Source organism: Amphibalanus amphitrite, unplaced genomic scaffold (genome assembly GCF_019059575.1).
Source record: "Amphibalanus amphitrite isolate SeventyFive unplaced genomic scaffold, NRLGWU_Aamphi_draft 000124F_arrow, whole genome shotgun sequence".
Lineage (NCBI taxonomy): Eukaryota > Metazoa > Arthropoda > Thecostraca > Balanomorpha > Balanidae > Amphibalanus > Amphibalanus amphitrite.
The window spans coordinates 330,865-355,988 of NW_024881619.1; the positions used below are offsets into that span (position 1 = coordinate 330,865).

Here is a 25,124-nt window from a genome sequence, read left to right on the forward strand (position 1 = left end):
GTCACACAGTCGGAAGCTGGTGTGTTACTGTATTACTCAACATGATGTAAATCATGCAACTTACCATAAGTGATTTTTCTGGCCTAAACCCACGAATAGAATACGCGGATATCCTCTAATGCGGTGTGGTTAAAAAGCACCTTTATGTACTAAAATATTGAAATGCTTGCAGACAAGAGCAATAACAAGCTTAACATCAGTAAAATCCAGGGCGCTGTTCCGTAGAACGTGCGTAGTCCGGCTAAACCTTCCCTGTCTACCTTTGAACTCAACAACAATTATCAGCAACAATCGATCAACACCTGGCGCCGGTCGAACAGAAATGCACGATCAACGAGCACATCTTTTCGACTCTGCAGGGAAATACACCTCATCAGAACAAGCTCTGATCGGTTTCCTACCGAAACTTCCTAAATCTAACAGAATATTTTTTGTCGACCCATATGCTGTGAGCCAGCGCTTGATAGAATAAATTGGCGTCGTAAATGGTGAGCCGAAAATATATTTACAATGTGTTGATTCCAACACGAATGGATTACTTGAACGAAAATTACACTCACAAATCAGTCAGGACATGGATGACAAGTCATGTCTGTGCCTCTGCCGAGTTCAAAGGAGTGCATAGGTGAAACTGAAAGGAGCAGAACCTGTGCGGCCAAACCACGTCAGTTAGTTAGTTTACCGGGCAGAATCTATCGCTAACACGATGCCAGTATTTATGAGAGATCGGTCGGCTCTAAAGTGAGACGTCAGTGGCTCAGCCCACTCAAACCGTCAGCTGATTGCCAGTGAAAGGACACACAAACTGTACTTCTCGGACAAGTTCTGAGCGTATTGGAGCACAACTACTCATTGACGCCGTGTAGGAACTGAAACGGTTCGCAAAGCATTACCCAGGGCAAACAGTCCCGGCCGGGCCGCACCATGCAGCAATCACCACGCCATGTGTGGATCGCCCATGATCGTAAATACTTACATACATAGCATTGTGTACTCAAGGACGCGCGCGGGCTATAACGGTCAGTGGGAAATATCCAACGCCGTGCCATGCATCCAATTTCTGGCAATAGCGAATCAGTAGCGAGACAACTTCCCAACCACATACTGAATGTGATTCTGTAAATTAACCTATGATCGTGAGAATTACCAACGTTTTCCATAAATCTCAGTACTGAATGTGATTCTGGAAATAAGCCTATGATCGTGAGAAATACCAACATTTTCCATAACTCAGAAATCTTACGCAAAGACGATCGTCCCAACCACGATCCACAGCTCACAACGGTCGGCGATGGGCACATCGGGGAGCCGCTGGGAAATACGTCCACGCAGTCGCCGCCAAGGTAGAGCCCCGCCGCGTCACAGCCAGGTGCTACAATATCTCGTCTATAGACAATTTACCGGTCAGGGGACTGATGACGTCGCTGGAGCTGTGCTTCCGAGACGGGATCGCGCCCAACGGCCACCGTGCTATATGATGTCATTTCATGCTGTTAAGGTGAGATGTTACGAGCAGTTGCAAAATGTCATGAAGACTAGTGCTTAAAATAGCTGCATACGTGCTAAAAATAGCACCACATGACTTTGATCACACGAAGACGTAGGAAGAAGCATGACACAATTATTCGCCAACTGATCGGGGATACGGATATGGAAGGAGCAAAAATACGTCTGCAGGAAGGGGTGACCGTTGCCGACCGAACGAACAGCAACCAGGGGAGACTCTTTGACCGCCTGTATTTAGGGCCTTGGCCTGAGCAGCGCTGATCGCCAATGAGGAAAACGTGCCGACAAAATCAGCGGCTCCTCCGGGAAAGTAAGCGCTACCCGTGCCCAGGCTCGACCCATACAGCTGGGAGTGATATAGCGGCTCTAACTGCGCCGCTGGTATGTCGTTAATGACGCCTTTTTAGGTGGCGGTCCGAGGCCAAGCCGGTTACGTATTTGCAGTTTTGTCATGTTAACATAATATTCCGTCACTGACAGACGGAGAAAGTTACGCAGAGGTGATGTATTTACGGAGAAAAATATTGTGATCGGAAAAAATGTGTTTGTAGGCTATGTTCATGAGGCGGCAAGCATGACGGGTTAATATACGGTTCACATCATGCACGCTTTAACAAAAATACGTATGCAATGTAAATTTGAGCTTAGGCCCAGAAAAAAGGCCTCTACGCAACAACCTTAACTGGTGCAATTATTAGATGGAAGTATCTGAATTGGTCCAAGCTTTGCTAGAAAAACACATACAAACAGACCCACGCACACACGGACGCACGCACACCTACACTGACTGTTTCCTTTTTTATCGTTACTCTTTTATTTCAAAGTCTTGTGATGTATTTATTGTAAATTATGTTCCTCCTTATGACAGCACATTGACCCAGGGGAACCGGTTTAGTGGTAGCCCTGTCACCGGAAATCTTTCCTCACTTCTTGTGGTTTACCGCCCGAGTCATCTGCATCCACAATAGAAGGGTGGGTCTCCAGGTAAATGCAGCTCAGGGTAAGCTCTGATGGCTTGTGTAGAGCAGATAGAGGTCACGAAATAGAAAAAAGATATCACTATCCTCTAATTTGATATAACGTTTGTCATTAACTATTATTGGTCCCCTAGCGAGCTAGTTTAGACAAAATTGCCGGGCCAACTTGAGAGTAGCCGGGCCTCTATGAGCCGGGCAGTCATGGTGTGCGACACTCCATTTTTTTAGCGAGATAATTTTGATGTATGAGTGGGCGAATCTGATACCTAACATGAAAAGATATTTGCCAATGCAGTGAATTTGGTAATAACAGCCCTCGAGTGTCATCAAAACTCACTAAAAAAAATTACACTCCCAAGAAAATTAATTTTCGATTTTACGCATATGGATATGAAACCTAATTGTTTTACCTACTGGGTAATTAACTATGCACAGAAAGCCTATATTGCCTCAAGATGCTTTTCTCACAGATGTCAGTCACCGGATATTGACTCGAACAAACGTGGGCGTGACAGAATATTTACTTGGCATCCTCCGACGATGTAGGTACAAAAAAAAAAAATAAACAGACAAATAAACGAGACACAAGGCTGCATCCCAACTTCGCCATGGTGGGAGGCCTTTTTGGCCACACCACATTATCTCAGAAAGTAAGCAAGCTAGAAAGACGCAGTAAAAAGCAATAGATAGCTCGCTAGAAAATCTTTCAGAACTATCCCAGTCATTTTTCGATCAGGTCATGACTGAGGTCACTGGAGGTCACCAAAATAAAATTATCGCGACTTTTGTTCCCGATCATGAGAACTTTTCACAAAGTGGCGTATAACTCGGAAATGGAGCTACAGCGCCGAGAAAAGGCGCATTCGATAGCTCTGTCAAAGGTCTTTCTGGATAGTGTCCTCAGATTTAACCTAAGGTCAACGGTTTAGCCTACAGAGAACAAAAACTCACAATTAGACGTTTTTGATGAAAAAATTTATGTCACAACTTGACTCCAAGCTTGTATTACGCGGATTTTACCGGCATCGCGTTTGTCTTATCGAGACGCGTCGAATGAACTATAAGTTGACCTTTCCAGGTCAATTTAAAAATTTGTCCTCAGGTGAAGGTCACGGAAAAGGTCATGTTCATTGTTCATATCATTTGCTTCGTATTGTTGAGCTGAACACATTCATGGTGTTTTCAGCGCTCTAGTAGGTATGTTTCTATTTTAAGTTGTTCTCAAATCACTGTTAGTTACGGTTCATGAGCTAAAATGACCTGAGGGGCATAAAAGGGATTACAGGTGCAATTTTCGTATTCAGTGTGTCATATTCACATGCGTTCCGACGTTTGCGGGTGTTATATGTAGACCAAAACAGCATTTCATTTTTGCTTCCATGGACTTATAATGGAGAGGTCACAAAATTGAACTGACCTGTCCTTAGGTCACCGATACAAAAATTCCAAGATATGCAAATTGTTAGTACTGACAGGGCTGGTAAAAAGCGCCGATTCGCTGATAATATCGGAGCCAGAACAATAGCTGTACAAGCTATTTAGGGAGCCAGAAATAAGCGTTTCAACACAAGTATGCATGTGCAGGATAACTGTTAAGTTTTGTTTCACATTTTCATTTTATTTCTACGACAAACCTTTAAATACAAGATGCCTGAGCACGAATATTAAATTAGTAGCAGCATTCAATTTCCCAATAAGGTCTTATGCGCAATGTTTGTCTAAAAAGTACAAAGCTGGTAGCCTATTCAGAATAGCTGTAAATGCTTACCGCGAACAGCGTCAGCATTCATCAGTCGAAGAGCCATCAGTCGATTTCCAGCTTTAAAGGGACTATCCCACCTTCTAAAATGTTGTTAAAACCAGTTAAATTGTGCCCGACTTTATAGATTGGATGACCAGGAACACGGTTCTGGCATTTATTTTTCATTAAACATCTTAGGCTTCCCATATTCCAAACACAAACTTTCATATATGTGACGTCACAGCCCAAAATTACCTCCTTCCCCAGGCCACATTACTGTCATAAAGCTGATTCGTTTTACTCTGTAGGCACCACAACAAAGTTCAGACCATGTTTTAAGCGATTTTTCAACGAACAAACCCATTTAAATCAGAATGACTAAACGAGGTGACGTCACACTAACGGTCGCTCCATGTTGAAGATAGGGCCTTGTACAAGGCCCATTTTCAAATGAAGGGAACGAATTTCTTCAACACCAAGAGGCCGCGGGGGTTGCAACCTAGATAGATAGTGGTTTCTGAACCTCGCCGCAAACTTGGCTATCTCAACTCAAACCCCATGTTAAAGGAAAAGGGCCACCTTTAACATGGGGATTGAAACTGAGATAGCCATCTTGTAGCCCGTGTCCGAAAACCTATCTGTAAACCTCCTTACGGCCGATTTCGGCCTCCATTCGTAGTTATCGGCAATTTTAAAAGAAAATACGCCAGGAATGCGTCCTTATCCCAGGAATGCGTTCTTATCCGACAATACAGCCACCCGCGGCGAGGCTTTGGTTTTTTACCAATCAGCTCCAACCAGCTCAGCTTTAACCAATCAGCTTATCTGACACAATCCGACGAGTCTGTCTTCTGAACGCTGATTGGCTTGAGTGTGACGTCATCGCTATGCCATCATACAGTAGGTGCCGTAGAGAGTATCAACATAGTACCAATATGTTACTTAGTTTTAAATACTTTTTCGCGAATTGTGCACTTCTGGCACCAGTTTTAAAAAGAAAATGAAAAATAATAATGTCAAAATGAAAAACAACGATATCTTCATATTTCACGAAGGTGGCCCTTTTCCTTTAAAGGTGGGATAGTCCCTTTAACACTACGGAGAATAGGGCTCCGTAACTTTTATCAGTTGATGAGGACCTAGTGTTGAGGGAACGGGGAGCCACAGAGCCTTCTACCATTGGCGGTTCACTGTATTACCGACTAGTTTAGAACACAAATAATGATATTCAAGTGGCCTTTTCATTTTTATCAATGCAGGGCATGCAGGGTTGCGGCTGGTTGCGGCACGGGCAAACTGTACATTTCATGGTATGTTGGTTGTTGTTTGTTTGGATTTGAAGTTGCTCCTTTTCTGTATAGTACCTACATCTCATAGCAATATCATAGACCACCTACCTCAATATTTTAAGCTGGTCAAGCTGTGGAGCTAGACATAAATATGGCGCTTGTTTTTATTTTGAAGATGCATACGGATACCTAACTCAAGTGGCTAAAGATACTCATTTATTTGCCAACCAACCCAGTATGGTTAGCATATTTGTTACAAAATCAAAATAAATTTTGAAGATTAAGATATGTTCCTCTTCTGCATGTTTTTCTTTTTGGTACGCCATACTCAAAATATGCTTATATAAGCAATCATGATTTATATTTCAGGCATTTTGTAACTAAAATTAATATTAGACTTTCACTTATAGTGCCTTTGTGTTTCAGTTCTCAGCGTAGGACATCATCAATCATGTGTATCTCAGATGATGCAGACAATGACCAGCCTGCGGAAGATCTATGCTAGTGGGTGAGATGATGAAATTTCCTCTGTTGGTGAGTCAGTATTATATTTTTTTTTTTGTCAACAACATTCATTGCCTTACATGCATTTGTGCCTTACATTTCTGTCACCAACCAGCTTGAGCTTAAACAAAAGTAGAAGAAATTATATACCTACCTACATTCTTTTGCTGTGTTTGACACCAGGCGATGTCCTAAAATCAGGATACATCAGTGAGCTATAAGTAAAACTAAAATAGTTACTGATGAGGTTTAAGGTGTTCCTGAAAAAGGACGTTGTTCACCGCACTTTCAAGCATTCTGTTACGCGTGTTAGGAGCCACTTTTCATGGCCGAAAATTTGGTCAGAGCCACCAAAACCATTTTTACCAGCCCTGAGTACTGATTCCCTCACACAATAGCCTAAGTTTCATGCTTCTGGGATGTAAGCTGTAGGAATGAATGAATCACAAAGTTTCTTAGAGGCATCATGGCATGGTCACTTAACTTGACCTGGTGACCTGGTGATCCGGGGTTAAAAATTTCACACACGATGCTGTCAAAGCGAAATTGATCCATCATGAGCTAGGTACCAAGTTTCGCGGCGCTGCGCACCGCGGTTTTCTCCCCCCCCCCCCCCTTCGTTCGGGTGAAGGCTAATTACCGACAAACCAAGATTGTTTTTAAGATTTAAGTTCTATTTTTCGGTGGTTAACGGGGTGAGACAATACAAAGAAAACGAAAGGGAAAAAGTAAAAACGAAACGAGACTTTCCACTTCCGAATCACATTTGTGTTGGTCAGTGGCCAGTACTATTTATTTTTATTAGCGATCTGCCAAAGAATTGATTTAAGGAAATTTATTTGTATTTCTTCCTACTACCTTATCAATATCAACTAATGTTCCATCAAATTTGTTAGAACTTTGTTGTGTTTTCATTTGCCAGGTGAGGCACTTTCGGTTCAAATGAAGACCAATTCAGAATCGTTAGGTGGTATGGCAAGGAACGAAAATTGACTGAGACCTGAGAGTTGAGACAACCACCGACTGTTGTGCTGAACGGAAGTGCCCCAGTGTGAGGTCACCCCAACCAGCCGCTCAAACGGTCAGTCCGGAGGAGCCGCACTCACCAGTCGGTTGGGTGGGAATTGGGATGGCAGTCACAGTCAGCACGAAGTAGGGTAGCTTGATCAGGGATGAGGATGGATTAGTCCTGATAATTGAAAGATCGGATGAGTCAGGTGCCAGGAGTCCATCCCTTGGCACTGCTTCGGTGCAATGCCAAGTGCAAGTGGGCCAGTGGCGCAGGAAAACCGACCAGCATAGGTACTGAGCCTGCCACCTAGCGAGCGACGATGAGATGAAGCTTGAAACCCTGACCACCAGAGGCTGCTCCGGTCTTCAATACCGCAAATCATAGATCCGCAAATGACTAGCCGCACCGGACGGACGAGCTGAGCTCTGGTGGCGACCTCTACAACGATTTGGTGAGCTGCCGCAGCGACACAGTGGCCGATATCGGAACTACTCGGACCGAGACGTGCTCTCGACAAGGTGCTGTTCAATAGCAGTTCGATGAATAACGACGCAGTAGTGACCCAACAAATCAACTGCATATGCATGCCAGACCAGAGACATGATCCGAGGGCTGACCAGGTTACAGACTTCCATGGCTCATCTCCAGTACTGTACATACTGCAATAATGCATAGATGCCAAAAGACGGAGTCTGGAATATAGCACTTAGGTCAGGATGTCCTTTCACGTGTCCACTTTCACCCAACCCATAGATCGATGATGTCATTATGACTGGGGTCGCTGGCCATAGGCCAGTGGCCAGTGTCCAATAGCTGGTGCGTGGGCGTTGCAATTTACTTTGACATGAACATGGCGAGTGCATACATTGGCCACCGGTTTAATGCCAAATTAAACGGTGTATTAGAACCATAAGGGTCAGTGAAAAGGTGGCATTAGCGACGGTAAGTGTCGTAGATGTTGTAAAACCATCAACCCCATGGCTCATGATTAGACTTTAGGGCGCACTTCAAATTCTGCTGCTGCTCAAGAGCTGCAAATGCAAATGTGACATTTACTCCGCAAGCACCATACGGAATAAACGATCATGCAAAGAGCGCTATACGCTAGCATGAAATAAAACAGTCGTAATCGTAAAATGAAGCTTCTAAACGCCACAGGTCACCACGTCCCATAAGTTCTGTGGAATACTCCAATGGCAACATCTGACTGCTGCCTTCATGGCTTGGAAGTCGGAATCGCCTTAAAAAGGATTAAAACGGCATGCGTCCTGCAACATTTACCGACAAGCCTTTCGGACACGGAAACGTATGATGTTCGTTCACCACGCGAAGCAGTAGCACGGTGCCTGAAGTGACTGTCCCTGCCATCCACCGAGTGACTCACCTGACTCTGGGCTCTCCCTGGAGGCTGACTCGGGACGTCCTCAGCTGACGGTGACTCAGTGGCGCTCAGCTGACTGCCGAAAGACTCTCGATCAGCTGATCACTCACTGCCGGGTCACGTGACGTTCTAAGCACCCTGCAAAGTGCAACAACACTCGGATCAGTTACATTATATCATATTTCTCTCGGTATTTCTCTCGGGCACTTGGCGAGTTGTTTAATAAGCGATTTCTAAACTAATGGCATTAATTTTTCATTCAGATATAAGAAAAACTTTGGGAAAATTTATATCCCGGACAAATGATATGCACAAAAATCGTTGTTGTGTTTTTGTCCAATAGCTGACAACCTGTTACGTTTATATCAAGTGTTCCTGTTTGAAAACTCTCAAGTAGGTAGCAAAAACAGAGTTTTGCTCAGACCACAAAGCATCAATGATCAATATCTTGCTCTTTTGGATGTTTGTATATAATTGTGCATAATATCTAGCCCGAGTACGCTGGGCTAAAATATGATAAAATGCCATTTATGATAAAATGAAAAATGAAAAATGCGTAAAAAAAATTAAATGATGAAACGATTTGTAATGTGGGATTGAAGCTGAATATGTCATCCAGCCTTGTAACAGGCGCTGAAAAATAAACGGCGAAACCTTGCGCAGCAACGGGGCTGCTAATTACACCAAGCACAGTTGTATAAGCAATAAAGCATGCATGGACGAAAACGGTAGAACATTCAAATCACTTGATTTATAATGAGCAGAGGATCTATATTCTTAGATACATGAATAAGCGCATTCATTTATGGAATTAGGGAATTAGCGCAATATCATGAATGTATCAGATTAAAAACAGGACATTTCTGCGCAGCTTAGTCATTTGATGCGCTTATGAATGCATGTGGTGCATGAAGTACCATCACATACCACTCGTATGTGCTTTCTTCGGCCTGTATTCGGCTTTGGGACCCGTCCTGACGGGCGACAGATCGGATCGTTTGGGTCAATACAAGACGACCTCGCCTGTCCGGCCGCCGCCGGCGGTGATAATAATGCTGAATGTCACTTTGTGCCGACCTCCTCAGCTCCTCCCCTCCTCCTTCCCCCTCCTCCTCCCTCCTCAGCCACATTGATCGACACTTTAAACAGACAGGCCAGTGGCCACTACACGACACACAGGTGGGATATGGGGTGCTTCAGCGGGGCTTATTGGCATTTGCACGGTTGGCAATTAATTTGTGGATTACGGGTTTAAAAATTAGCATAGCTTGGCATTGCTTAGCTACATCAGCTATAGAGTCAAATTATCGGCAAGATGAGGAATACTGTTGACGGAAGGGGCCGTAAATATGCCGCGCAGCATATAAAGCATCTATCATTTTTTCGTACCATGTGAATTATGAACCGTACCGTACGCAGGGTCGGTCCGCGAACTACCGGCGTCGGCCCGATGCGACCGCACGTATAACAAAAAACCTGCACAGATATGTAAGCACTGGTAGATGCGCATTGATTATGCAAAAGGTATGTTATAGCAGGGCCGTAAGCAGGGCTCATCCTAAGCAGGTTAGCTCCATAGGACATTGGCGTGATAGAGGAATGGCATGAACAAGGAGCATCCATGGTTGTTGCTTTTTATGGAGAAAAAAAAGCGAACGAATGATGTATATGAGCGATTTTGCACCAATGCCCGTGCATGTGTAGCAGCCGCCCTGGAAAAACTGCTGTTTAGATCCCATTTGCATTTGACTTTTGAATCTTCTTTCGGTAGCAGATGATAAATGAATTCCCTCCAAGTAAAATACAAGTTTATTGGCTTTGACAAAAGCCTCAATCAATCTCTCACCGGAGCACCGGCCTCAGAGAACGTTGTAAGCACAAACAGTGTGAAATGAATTGACAGAGTGTCTAGTGCGCGTTGTTGACAATTTGTATTGAATAAACAAATTGCGGTTCGGATATGTCGGGGCGGCCAAGCTGAAAGGATGCAGTTGGGCTATACAAAACCCACACGACAGGGCACATGCCGCAAGGGTGAGTCGCTTCGCTCAGAATCGATTTCGGGTACCTTTTGGATATTTTGGTTGTAGGGCAAAATGTTCCATATAAGTGCCCGTCTCAATGCAAGAAAATTTCACAGATTAGTTTTGTTTTACGGCACAGAGCTCTAAGCATATCACAATTAAATGAAGCGCGGCTTTTTTCTCGGCTGACATGTTCAATGCTCAACAGCGTGAGTTATCCAAACAAACGGTCCTACCGGCTACCTCCCCCAGTTCTCACCTGGCACGTCAGGACAACCCGCCAGTCGATGGAGGACTGAAACCTGACCAACTCTCACTCTACCACACGCCCCGTTTTCCTCCTCTCTCACTCTACCCCCACGCCCGTTATCAGCGGCTCTCGCTCTCTCTCCCTGTCCCACGCAGTCCCCGCGACTGACAGCCCACGGTCCTACCGCCAGGGGCGTGTCGCCGCCCACCGACTCAAACTTCGACCGCTCCACACCACGCGGAAACACACCGTGAATGTGGGTCAGTCGCGCACCAGCACGCACAAGAGGTGAAAAGTGGACAGGGATAATCGGCGCTGGTCAATGGCCGATTAAATACCTACTAACCTCTAGATACTATAAACGGCTACAATGGACTTTGTTTTTGTACTAGCCGGCTAGTTATAAACAGTGAACTTATTACTTACTTGTCTTTTAAAACAGCTAAAATGTTTCACAATCACTCAGAAGCGCCCGGTAGTCTAGCAGGTAAAAGGACGTCGAGTCGTATACAAGCTGCACCTCTAGCACGCACCCGCCGTGGGCGACTGACGGCACAGAACTGACCGGCGACCCCGCCTCACCCTCCTACTTCCCCTCCCCTGAATGGACCGGCCCCACCCACCGCCCACTCAAGCGCCGCGGGCGTGCCAGTCGCCACCCCCCCCCCCCCCGCCCCGCCCCCACCCCTCCCCGCCCATGCGAATGGACCGTCTGAGCTATATTGCGACGCGTATCAATAGACGGGACGGAGTGTGAGAGGCCGCTTGGCGTTTTTGTTTGTTCAACTAGGCACACACAAGGTCTGAATAAGTACCGATGTTAATTTTATATGTATGGCTATAGTGTGCTACCGCGTCTTTTTTTTTTTTCACTTTCTTGTTTATTTGTACATCTTTCAGTGCATTCGTTTACAAACCTTTGGATGTGTTAACATGCACTTACATTGTTTACACAATCCCGCTTCCTGCAAGCGGCGGAAACTGGTTTACAGGGGTCACGTGTGACCATTACGTCGGTGACAGCGATGCACAGTGCGATCGAAGCGCCGCGACCGACGGGTGGAACGGCACCACTGCACTCGTCGGCCCACTGCCCGTCGCTGCCTGGCGGACAGAACGGCGAACGCTTAGCCAACCCCTTCGCGTGGTAGTATATTCCGCTGACTGTCCGTCCTCGCTCCCACTCCACCGAGCATGGTCAACAGTTGGCTATATTTACGACAGAAGACATCTACCCTATTAGTACAGTCAGCTATATATCGCTCCACATTTAAGTAATTTGTTATAAACGTGATAAAACCGGGTGCATCTGGTCTTTTCCCCAAATTTCTACACTGCCATATGTAAGCTTTACCGAGCAGGAGCGCCGCCCGCAGCGGCGCCGCCGCCAATGGTCCGTTGCGCTCACACGTGCCCAGCACTATCACCGACGGCACAAGAGGCGTGGCAAGCGAGAACATTCTTTTGAATTCTAACCAAAAGGTTTTACTGGATTCGCAACTCCAAAAAATATGCAAGATGCTTTCAACGGGCCATGAACAACGATCACATTTTTCGTCGTCCCTAATACGGTATAAAAACAGGAGCCTGTTTGTAGGTAAAATCCTATGTAATAGACGTAACTGTAGCCAGCGAATTTTGAAGTCATTTGTGCTTTCATAAATACATTTAAAGACTTCTTTCCATGAGCCTGTTTGGATTTGTAGTTCGCGTTCCCATTTTTCTTGAGCTTTATTAGGAGTAGTTGTCACAGTGAGATTTATCATTTGTTTGTATGACCACTTTGCCGTTTTGTAAGTATTGTTTAATTCCTCGTATAAATCAACCTCATGATGATTCATTGTTTGTTCGGGCCTGTTCAGTTTGCATTTCCAATCTCGTGGAATTCGTTCCAAAATAGTGTGCCAGGTAAGGAAGTGACCACAATTATACTTCCTCTGTAGTTCATCACAGTTCATGATACGCCTAGCGCTGGCATTATACAAATCTTTAATTCTCAATACGCCATTCGATAACATCCTTCTTTTCGGAATGCTGGGATGGTTATCTAATCGCAATGCCTGATTGAGCCAAAGGGACTCGTTTATGATCGACAACTCAGTTAAACTGTTACCCTGTGAGATAGTCTGCCAGGCAAGTACCGTCTCTATCCAGAAAGGATTATGCACTACATCGCATAACTCTTTCTTCGCTATGTTGCATTCAAAAATACTAAGGGTATCCGTAACACTGAGTTTGCTTTTCATCACGTCTTTCCATTTCCCTCGGGTATCATCGTCAAGGTATTTCTTGACCCATGTTATTCTAAGGCTGTCGGCCTGTACTGACGGATCTGGCACTTTTAGTCCTCCAAAGTGATAGTCATTTTTCATTGTTGTTCTCTTTATCTTATCCTTGCCTTTGTTCCAAATAAAATTGAACATTATCTTTTCAATCTCTTTTAATTGCTGTTTGTCTGGTTTCTCTATTACTGACATTGTGTATACCAACTGTGACAATGCAACAGATTTAATTAGATGGACTCTACCATATGGAGTTAAGCCAAACTTGAGCCATGGGTTTAGCGTTTTTTTAAGCTTCTTTATTTTTTCAGGATAGTTTAGGCTTGCTAAAGCTAAAGCTACCGCGTCTTATAAAAAGATGGGCCGGCTGCTTCCTTGCCTAAATGTCCAATCGTTTTCTCATTAATGTAACTTTATCAGTAGTTGTTTTGGTACCTACCAACTAATGAGTTCAGCTTGTTGATTTCAAGTGGACCTTTCTTCTGACGTCTATTTTTAGAGGTTCTTGATCTATTCAAGCAACACGATCATGGTGTTATTCGTGATAAACAGCAGTTATACCAGAGCGCATTTTTAGGGTTAGGCCCACAGGGCACAGGCGGACCCAAAAAGAGATAAAAGAGAACAAATATCTAAACTCCATGTCCTTCCGAGCGCTGTTATCCAAATTAGTTAGTGTTTGGGGCTTTTCGGGGGTGTCAAATTGTGCAGCTGTCACCCTCGACCTGCTACTGATCTGGCCCACAACTGCACCTCAGTTCAGAGGCTGCAGCTGGAACTGATCACCTCGCGCAGCTCACAATATGCAGCAGAGCTGCTGAGCTGACGGCTCCATAAACACCCCAGCTGCCTCGGATACGGCCGGAATGTCGAGCTGAAAATACCGCCAGGCCGCCCGATCAACGAGTTCGTCTGAGGCTTTTTATAGAACGGAGAGTAAACAGCCGCTAAATTAAGTCAACATTGCCCAAAGTCTTGAGTAGCTGGGTTTAGGTCGCCTCTCTCACGGGCGGCACAGAGCACGCCTTGTGTATGGTTTTCGTCTCCATTCTCCAGTCACGTTCTGGCGCAGCGTAAAGCGCGCTAAGGGCTATACTAGTACAAAGTGCGCGACAAACAATGACCTGCTTTGCCTGTGCAAGCACTCGTGCACACACATCAGCGAACAGGGAACCCCTGTGGGGCTTCTGATTTGGTGCTGGTGGCCCTCAGTGCCCGTATTTAGTTCATAGAGTGTGAGCCCAGGGTTGACGGAGTGAATATGAAGGGCAAGACGCAAAACTGCCTATGAGCTGGTCAGTGGCCTTATTTTACGATCCTTTTAATAAGTTTTTTTTCCGGCCCATAAAGTTATCGTTAAAAAGACTAGTAAAAATAACATATCATGTATAAACACGCCATAAATGCTTCAGCATACTACCGCGGCATACCATTTATTCGGCCTACGTCAAAAATCAACTGTTTTTTTTTCGGAAGACAATCCAAAAGTTTCCAATTGAATTCAGCGTCTAGCTATAGGTAGTAGTTAGGTACTAAAGATATGTTTATGTAATACGCAACATGCTACGATAAGGAAGCCATATAGGCGTGTTTATCTATAGATCCTGTCCCTGTCCTGCACAAAACATTTATCTATTAAAAAGCTCTGCCAGTTGATATGTTTAAATGCTGGCGCACGAAGTTAAGCAGGAACTGGTGCACATTGGAGCGATAAGGCTATGTCTTAACCCTATTAGTGGCAGGGGGGGTTGTTTTTATCCACCCCTCAGGTTTTTCGGGAATATCTCCGAAACCGCTGAAGCTACGATGCTGAAATTTTCTGACTTTTCCTAAAACTAAATTGGGCACATTCCCTGAAAATTTCAAGTTCATAACTTTACCAGGGGCGGCTCCAGAGCACTGCAAATTGGGGGGTCCTATTCGTGAAGCGAGTCATTTGGCGAAGATCACGATGCTGCACCAGTTTTACGAACAGTGAATGAAAGGTATCATGTGATAACATATACAAAGTTATTGTGCATCCTCTTTTGACACGTTTTTGCTATAATAGGCGGATCCAGGCGTCCAAAAAGGGGGGTTATTTTTTACCTCCCAACATAGGTGCCCTGACACCGCCTATGCATGACCAATACAATTTTAGTCGTTCTCTCATAAGAAAATTGTAACATAACAAGACCATTGCCACCCTTTTTTGGAAACAGTACCAACAAAAACCTTATTTACTATACTTTTTGTGTACCCCCAATCTCAATGATCTGTATCCGCCTATGATTTTTGAAAATGCATATTTTTAGGATCCATGTGAATTCCTGGTTCATTCTCTATCGATCGGCAAAAGTTGCGTTAAGATTGGTTCAGAAACCTGGCCGTGATAAACAGTCTAAAATGTATCTGCAATTTGCCCGTTTTTACCCCCCTCTACCCCCCTATTGACATTTTTTAATTTTATTTTTTTTTAGAAATGTAGATCTCGTTGAGTCAAATCGAATGCCGTTTGAATTTTGAAAATCGGCCGGTTAGATCTCGAGATATCAAGGGGGGGTCGTAAACAGCCCCCCCTGCCACTAATATGGGGTAGCCAGGAGCCTGCCACTAATAGGGTTAACCAGGAAATAGACAAACCATGGAAGTATTAGAAAGATAACATCAACCTAAACACTGCATATCAGTCCGATTGTCACAATTGACATGCGACAGACCTATATAAATCGCAAGAACCATTTTTTTTTTTGGTGTTGATAAATGATAAACTCGCAGACACCATTTGCCGCATTGCAAGAGCATTATCACTCCTATTCTCGGCTTCCGCTTGGTTTTCCTTGAAGCTATATATGTAGAGCCCCACGTATCGCGGGGACTACAGAACCTTGCTGAGGGACAGGCACCCATATGCTGCTGTAAACTATGTATGGCTGATTCGTGGTTGCGCGGTCCAGTCGGCATCCACCGGGCACCGCTGTTAGGGCTGTCTGCCGCTAGCGACTTTAGCTAATGAGTGTGTTTGGTCGATGTGTCGTGAATTGAAAGGGGGAGACGTTTGGCACGTAGAACTGCAGCTTGCAGGCTATTTCGGTCCAAATTAGAGTGGTTGAAAATAGCATTCATTGGCCAGAGACAAGAATGAACCATTAGTGTTAACCATAAGAGTATTCATTATAACATTAATTCATTCTCCAAGTCAATATCACCTCATTACCGCATTACCTCATCACCTAATAACATTTTAGTTCGTAGCTGAATGAATATGCATGGAAAAAGATAAATGACAAACGTAAGCACACGGGCAAGTACATACTAATTACCGTAACATCACAAGTGCAAAACATTTTTGTTAGTAAGTGACCAAACGGCAAACCTTGCAAGTCAGAGAAGCTCCGGCCTCGCGTATTAATCGAAGAGCTCGTGTGGAGCACTGCATCGAGCCGGCATGACGCTCCCAATTTCAGCGATTTCACGCACCCCAGCGGCTTATCAGGCTATCGACAGCAATTTGGAGCAAACAAGCGTCGGATACCGAGAATTCTCCAGTCTCCGGTTCCAAATAGACTCGGGGTGCGGGACAAACGTCCGCCCATATGAAGTCAATGACGGTCGAATTCCGAGAGCTCCCACCAGCAGCCACCTGCGACCGAGTCCGCCGCTGTCAGTGTGAGGGTTTCCGGCCCTAATTTCGGGCCGCCGATTCCCGGTATACGAGGAGTCGTGAGTGGCAGGCGGCGCGGATGGCCGCAGTCACGCACCCGAGTTCTAACCGGCAGCAAATCACGAAACGGGCGCACGCCACGCGGCTATCAAAGATCAAAGCCCACAGCTTGGGTCGCTGAACCGACCTCTGAGGACACCCTGTGAACGGCGGCGCTGTTGCAGAGCGTAAGGTCATAGCTGTCTGCCGTCTGATGAATAATACGGCAGCAAACAAATGTAGCAATAGTCTGAGAGACCGCAAGCGTTTTTAACAAGACTGGCAGACAAATTTGGGGGCATGATCCATTCATACAATGGTCACTATCGCTCCGTTGACAAGGCGGTAATTCCACCTAGCCCATCTCGGAGACATGAAACACATTCCAGTCATTGCATTTCATCAGCTCGCCACTTGCTCCGGACTCCAAATGAGCTCAATGGAAAGGCATGGTTCGTAGGCGTTCCATTAACTGACTGCAGAAGCAATAACACGTCTGCCAGGCTGCACAATGCATTTGAGTAGCCTCAAGGCTCAAACTGGTGTTAGTATGGATTGTTTGTGTCTATACAGCCTACGGTATAAGGACAACTGAAAGTTAACACGAGTTCTTGCAAGAAGCACGCGTCTCTTTCCAAGACTCATAAGTTACATGACTGATGACATCAACCTAACGTGGTGGTGGGCATAAACTGCGGAGCCGAGCCTTTGGTGCCGACACGACCTCTGTCATAAAACAGCCTAGAACATGACACCAAACATGCTAAGCAGCCTCTGCAGGGAGGAACCACGCTCCAGAGCGTGCCAAACAACAGCACGAGCGCGAGAGGTCTCCTGAGTGGTCCATTCCTGTCACTTTAGCGGCACAAGCATCCCTCAGCACCACAGCGACACGCACCACAGTCATACCTCAGCACCACGGACACTAGCACACCCCAGTCGCAGTTGCTCACAGAAACATGACGCAGCCGGCCAGGGTGTGACATGACTTGGCGTCTCTTGGTGAAGACAGGTGCGCAAATGTGCGACCCTAACGCTGTGTCATGCCGGGTGCATGGCGTCAGCTCAGCAAGCTCGGTACGGCTTTACGCTGTGAAAGCTCAAAGCTCGACGACACAGGTGTGGATAATACTGAGGCTACCGAGCCATTTCCACACCGGAGCCGGGTGGGAAAAGATGGAAAATCGAACTAATGCGGTTTATAAAGACGATTGAAAACACCCATGCCATTTGGCCGAGTGCAGCACTGCATGGAAGGTTAGTGACCACAATTCCGGAATTTATATTGTCAGTGCATAAACTCTGATAAGTGTGATCCGGGCTAAAGAATGCCGAAATATTTTTGCTTCTTAAACAATAAACACTCACCGCTCATCCGTTTACAGACACGCCGTCTGCCGTGCCGTCATACGGGACATAAAACGCAGCAAAGAAGTAAAGAAAATGATGCAGCTAAAAACATTTGAGTGCCTGTTACAAAACCAATGTGACTATAAAATGTTTTGTAGGGTAGGTAAGCTGTCTAAATAGTTAATTAATAGCTAAAACCTAAGACAGATAGTAACATTAACTAATAATTAAAACGTTAGTGCGGCGAACATCACGCAAAGCCTTGTGAAAATTCAGCGTAAATGCAATATCGTTAGTCCATGTAAAATGTGAACGGTTATCTTCAGATCGGAATTTGCAATTTCACCTAGCAATTAAGGTGCAAATCCGTTTATCACGCAACATAGTTATCTAGCGAAGCATCACATCATTTTCGTGCCACGCAAGAGGGTTACCAGCCCTGACATTATTCTTCAGATACAACGAAAGCTCGGGGGCGGGGGCTCCGCCACAGTCTCATGATGGATTGGGGAGTCTAACCCAAAAATGCACATTTTTATACATCAGGCTGCATTGCGGGAGTGAAATTATTGGGGTCTGAGCCCCCATGACCCCCCCCCCCCTCCCTTCCCCTATCCGCGGTGGCGGAGCCCCTGTGGAAGCCAGCAGTGACCTACCTAACTGGTATGTAGTGGTCTATGATCCAATGCATAAGAAGCATTAAATCAAACTTTCCTGATGACACTTGCTCTGACACGTCACCATAACCACCACAGGACTTTGTGATGACTTCATCCGGTGTTGGTGGAAGCATACTCGGGAAGCCAGATCAGAGTGCGGCTGGTTTTGACGTCATGCTGGGCATACAAAGCCACTGATTGAATATTGTTTTATAAACTGCCATCAACTCATCGAGACCGGTTGGTAAGACCCGAACCGTTTGGCAATGACACACGAATTATGTGAAATGCATTCATTGTAACCATACTTGTTTAATTTCCCAATTTCGGTCATGTTTAACTACAGTTCATTCATGCAAATAAAAAAGGCATCAATTTATGTCCAATTGCAATGATTGTAACACACCAATCATTTACAAATCCATTCTATCGTGCAAAAAAAAGAGAAAATGCTCAAACTTCTCACGACCACCCAGTTCATTACGCCTTTCAGCGTTGATAAAGTTCTCATTTATCTGCAAGCGCTCTTGAAAAGAATATCGTTGTGCATGCCTAGTCTGTGAGCTGTCTGCTAGTCGTCTTCTAGCTTATTCTTAAACCGTCTCCTTAGCCGACTCCCAGCTACGTCAGTCCTCATGCAGTCGTTTCCCGTAGTCGCCTCGGCCGTCTCTGAGCCTTCTCTTAGGCGTCTCTGAATCGTCTCCCAGTCGTCCTCAAACCGTCTCCCATGGCCGTCTCTCGGTCGTTCTCAAACCGTCTCTGAACCGTCGTCGAGCTATCTCGCAGCCGTCTCCTATCTCGGAGTCGTCTTCGGGCAGTTTCTCAGCCGTCTCTCGGTCGTTTTCAAACCGTCTCTGAACCGTCTCCGAACTATCTCGCAGCCGTCTCTTATCTCGGAGTCGTCTCCGGGCGGTCTCTCAGGCGTCAGGCGTCTCCGAGCCGCAGTTCGTCTACTGCAGTGAGGCGACTCCGGCGGCGAGTGGCTCGACCGACTCGCCGAGTATTTTCGGCTGCCCACGCGGGACGGCCCGGTAGCCTCAGGCTAAACACACTTCGGAGGCGGGGCGGACCGGGCGGGGTGGGCGGATAGGACCCGGAAGATTAGGTTTCAACACAGCGTAGTAACGGCCGGCCAGGCAGGTATTGCTTGGGTGGAAAGACGGTGTGCGAACTCATTGAAGCATGGCTCTGAGCTTCAATGCACAAGTAGGAATGCCTAAAATGTACCTACTGACACTTGTTTGGAGAAGTTGTGTGCGCCAATGCAAAAAGAACCATCGAATACTTGGCCTTTTTGTCACATACTCAAGTTACTTCGAAAAATTTCCTGAATGCGGACAGGGTCTGGTTCAGCAGCCTTAAATATCCCAAATATTGCACGGTTTCTCGCAGAACGAAAGACATGACGCGTGTAATTCAGTACAGAACATTCTGTCTGTTTTATCTTCGCATTTATTGATGGTCAATAAAAACCGAATACCTAAGGGCCCAGCGTGAGGTGACCCGCATCACCAACACAGCCATGATAGCCACTCCCTCCAGCGCTGTAAACATCACACCTCCCTGATATTTGAGCTCGAGGAATGTGGCACGTGTGAGCGCTCCGCAGGGAGGTGCAGGTTAGTCCCCGACCTGTCACCCAGCGCCGCAGGCAGTCGGAGTCGGCTGGCGGCTGGCGCAGTGCCAAAACATCAGGCGACTCCACCTGAGGCACACGAAGGGACGAATACCCTGCCGCCGGCAGACTGGGAATAGCGGGTTTCTGAGAGTAAATGTTTATGTCAATAGTGAGATTGAGCTGGTAGGGTAGCCATATCTGACCGTCGCGTCAGTGTTCGATAGAGGGCTGGGCGAGTCACAGCGCTTCAAAAATATTTTTTATGTTTCTATGCCCGGCCCAGCAATAAACACCATTTATATCATAAAGTCTTTCTTTTGATGGAATCAAAAGTAATATAAAGTTTAATGTTAGGCATGACACGACAAAAAAGAGTTTTGAGTTTTGAAAAGAGTTTTGAAAAGAGTTTTGAAAAGAGTTTTGTCACTGAAGATGAATCTTGTGATTCGAAACCGGTCTGAATTTAATACATGAATGTCGTGTCATGCCTAACATTAAACACCATTTGGTCCAGCATGAAGCAAAAGCTCCCGAATCAGGAAAATTAAATCGCGTTTCCAATAAAAACAATGAACGTGCGCTATCAATGTTGTTTACATGAGCATAATTTCACGAGCACTGTAAGAATTTCCAACAAACATAGCACCCCTTTCAATGGCAAAACGACGGAGGTATGCTATCATTGCAGTGGCATTCCTAGCCATGCTAACAAATAATTCAGACACAACAGGCTCCCTGCAGTCTTCAGCGGCCATGTATAGCGTCATACATAACCCATTTCCATGACAGCCGCCTGTGTGAATTCATTTGTCCGCATTAGAATGCCAAATAGATAGGTGACTAGTTATAACACATAGGTGAAGCGATCACACAACCTCTGAAGTCTGAGGCCTTAAAACCATCATGCTCTCGCTGCCCCAGTTCCATCGTCAACGATACCAGGCCAGCTATGTCAGCCGACTTTCCTTCCAGAAGAATGTCTCTCGAGGACAAAGTGGGACGGACCAAACCTATTACAAAACAGCCGACCCTGGCCTCATGTCCTGGCAGTCTCTGTCTACAAAAACGGCCATTACAACAGCGCCGCAGGCAGCAGGGCCCAATAGCTACCCGCCGCTCACCGCCCGCCGCTCACCGCCCGCCGCTCACCGCCCACCGCCTACCGCTCACCGCTCACCCCACCGCCCGCGCCGTGAGCCGCCCTGTGAGAGTCATTGTATTCACTGTTGGCTGGGCGTGCGTGACCTTCGGTCCCAAATGGCTGCGACGATGACCTCCAAGCTGGTAGAGGACGAAACGGCTTCGAGGGTAATGGAATGGAAATGACTATTCGTTGTTTGTGGCAGTGATGGTGTTCGATGAGGAATATGTGTCAAACAGCTGGATATTTCAGTCGAAATTAGTGTCGTAAATCAAGCTGGAGACTGGAGCTGTCATTTAAAGCCCACCACCTGAATTAAGCTCCATGGCGTTTCGGGTAGGCCGACAGGGTCACTGACGTATGGTCTCGTAACTGCTGAGCCGGCAGTGTCACACAGATGGACTGGGGCCGCAGTCCACGTCGAGCTGCTGTATCAGGTCGGACCAGTTCGGGGGGAGGGGGAGGGGAGACCGCCCTCCCGAGCCGGGCGGCGACGGTAGACAAAACCCACCTGCCAGCGGTCGATACCGACTTCGGCACAGTTTGTCGGTGTTGCTGTCTCAAGAGGGTCTATTGGAGAACACGATCGAAAAAATAGTATGGCTAAGCAGACGGTGAAAGTTAAAGCAGCTGGAGCAACTTGGAGCATGAACATGGGTGTAACTTTGTATACTTTCGAGGTCCCATGTGGGACCCCAATGCGAACATTTGGGACCCCAATTGTCATTTTGGGACCCCAATAGTGGAGGCCCCCGAGACGCACCAGCTACTTTGCAAACGGAGGTCCGATGTTCATATAAAAGGTTCTCTGTTTAAATAGGAGGCCCCTTGGACAAATCGGAGGCCCTGTTGGACAAATAGGAGGCCCCCTGAACAAGTAGGAGGCCCCCTGGAGAAATAGGAGGCTCTCTGGACAAGCAGGAGGCCTCCTGGACAAATAGGAGGCCCTAGACAAATAAGAGGCCCCTAGACAAATAGTAGGCCCCATGGACAAATAGGAGGCCCTCTGTACAAAAAAAGAAGCCCCCTGAACAAATAGGAGGCCCCATGGACAAGTAGGAGGCCCTCTGTACAAATAGGAGGCCCCCTGCAAAAATAGGAGGCCCCCTGGACAAATAGGAGGTCCTAGACCTAGACAAACAGGAGGCCCCTTTCACAAAAGGAGGCCCCCTGGACAAATAGGAGGCCCCATGGACAAGTAGGAGGCCCTCTGTATAAATAGGAGGCCCCTTGCAAAAATAGGAGGCCCCCTGGACCAATAGAAGGTCCTAGACCTAGACAAACAGGAGGCCCCTTTCACAAAAGGAGGCCCTCTGGACAAATAGGAGGCCCCTTTCACAAAAGGAGGCCCCCTGGACAATTGGGAGGCCCTCTGAACAAGAAGGAGGCCCCCTGGATAAAGAGGAGGCCCCCTAAAATAGGAGCCCTCTGGATAAATAGGAGGCCGCTTGGAAAAAAAGAGGCTACTTTAACCAATAGGAGGTCCCCTGGACAAAGAGGAGGCCCCCTGAACACGTAGGAGGCACGCTGGACAAATAGGAGGCCTCTTGGGCAAAGAGGCCCCCTAGAAAAATAACAGGTCCCTTGGACAAATAGGAGGCCCCCTGGACAAATAGGGGACCTCTTGAACAAATAGGAAGCTCCATGGACAAGTAGGAGCTAGAGGCCCTCTGTACGAATAGGAGGCCCCCTGGACAAATACAAGGCTCCCTTAACAAAAAGGAGTCCCTTAAAAAAGGAGGCCCCGGGACAAGTAGGAGACCCTTGGACAAATAGGAGGCCCCTGCACAAATATGAGACCCCTAGTCGAATAAAAGACCCCTGGATAAATAGGAGGCCCCTTGACAAATAGGAGGCCCCTGAACACGTAGGAGGCCCCTAGATAAAGAGGAAGGTCCCTAGATAAAGAGGAAGCCCCCTGGAAAATAGAAGCCCCCTGGATAAATATGGGACCTTCTGGAGAAACAGGAGGCCTCCTGGACAAATAGGAGGCCCCATAGACGAATAGGAGGCCGCTTGGACAAATAGGAGGCGCCGATAACCAATAGGAGGCCCCCTAGACAAACAGGAGGCCCTCTGTAACAGTAGGAGGCTCTCTGTACGTACAAGAGACCGACGCTCGACCTGTAGAAGCTTAGCTGTATGTACACTAGGAGGCTCTCTGTGCAAGTAGTCGAAGTAGGAGGCTCTCTGTACTGTACCTACAATTACAAATAAGAGGCCCCCTGGGCAACTTAGATGCAACACAAATCGGAGGTCACCTATAAAAAAGCGGGACTCTGTTGGAATACCTGATTTAATAAATCATTTTTCTGATATTCAAATTACTTAGATATAGGTAATCCTCGTCCGCACATGGGGGGGGGTCAGTGGTTGCCACACCCAACCCCCCCGCCCTAGGTAGTTTTTTTTCTGCTCTGCACTAAACATTTTGATTGCTAGAAGTCGGATGTTTCGTATAGCTGCTGCTCTATCCTTTTTTAGCGTCCACTGAAAATTTCAAGTTTCTGTGGTTTTTGGTTTCGGAGATATGACCTTATTCTTCAGGTAATGTCATAGCCCAAATGACAAATACCCAATATCTTGCGTTGGCGTTGGGTCTTGTGAGCTTTTGACACCTTGATTTCGGCCTTTTTTGTCAGTCTTACCTCCCACCTATCATGGAACATGTTGTTCAATGATGTAGAGATGCCAGGGTCAGGGTCAAGGTCAACCTAGGTCGTCTAAAAATATTGCGTTTTAGGCAAGCTGAATTTACTTTCGTGAAGTTTCTTTGACTGTATTTTTGTTAAAAGCTTCTCAGTTCGTGATCTCATGTAATATGGACACATTCACAATCGGTGCACACATCAGTATACACACAGACACACAGACATACAAACACATGTCATTGACCTTGAGCTAATTTGACCTGAAATGACCACAGCCAGCAAAAACCTAGTCGGATAGTGTGACAAAGAGGTTCTAGCTGGCTTGGCACCACAATACGGCAGCGTCATCGGTATATGATGAGCAGCGCACGTGATATTCCAACGGGCAACGGTGACCCCAAACAGCAACATTCTTTAGTTTGACCTGACCTGGAAGGTCAATGACTGACCTGATGAGGTAAAATTGGTATCATTGGATCCGTCTCTTCCCAAAGAATCTGTTGCTCTTGACCGCAAGGCTTAAAATCTTGTAAGAAAAAATTGTGGTGATGTCGAATAAGATACCTACACAAGCAGCGGGCCAACCCATCATATACCGATGACGCTGCCGTATTAGTGCCAAGCCAGCTAGAACAGCTCTTTGTCACACTATCCGACTAATTTGCTGGCTGTGGTCATTTCACGTCAAGTTAGGTCAAGGTCAATGATATGTGTTTGTATGTCTGTGTATGCCTGTTATGTACTGATGTGTGCACAGATCGGTTTGTGTGTCCCTATTACACTTGATCATGAACTGAGAAGCTTTTACTAAACATACAGTCAAAGAAATTTCACGAAAAGTAAATTCAGCTTGCCTAAAGCGCAATAATTTTAGATGACCTAGGTTGACCTTGACCCTAACCCTGACATCTGTACATCGCAGAACAACATGTTCAATGATAGGTGGGAGGTAAGACTGGCAAAAAAAGCCGAAATCAGCGTGTCAAAAGCTCACAAGGCCCATAGCCATCGCAAGATATTGGGTATTCGTCATTTAGGACATGACATGACCTGAAGA

The 25,124-nt window shown here is 46.2% G+C and overlaps 1 protein-coding gene across 3 annotated transcripts in view; it reads right to left on the reverse strand.

Annotated features, from left to right (window-relative positions):
* Nucleotides 1-25,124, reverse strand: part of LOC122381661 — a 53,745-nt gene that overhangs the window by 27,558 nt on the left and 1,063 nt on the right. The window contains exons 1-2 of one of the 3 annotated variants that reach the window (XM_043366084.1): nucleotides 11,111-11,255; nucleotides 8,414-8,548 (exon numbers count right to left, since the gene is read on the reverse strand). The gene's annotated coding sequence lies outside the window, so the exon portion shown is untranslated. Of the gene's footprint in view, nucleotides 1-8,413; nucleotides 8,549-10,693; nucleotides 10,941-11,110; nucleotides 11,256-25,124 lie in introns of those variants that run through there. The other 2 variants (XM_043366085.1, XM_043366083.1) reach the window with 2 other exon arrangements.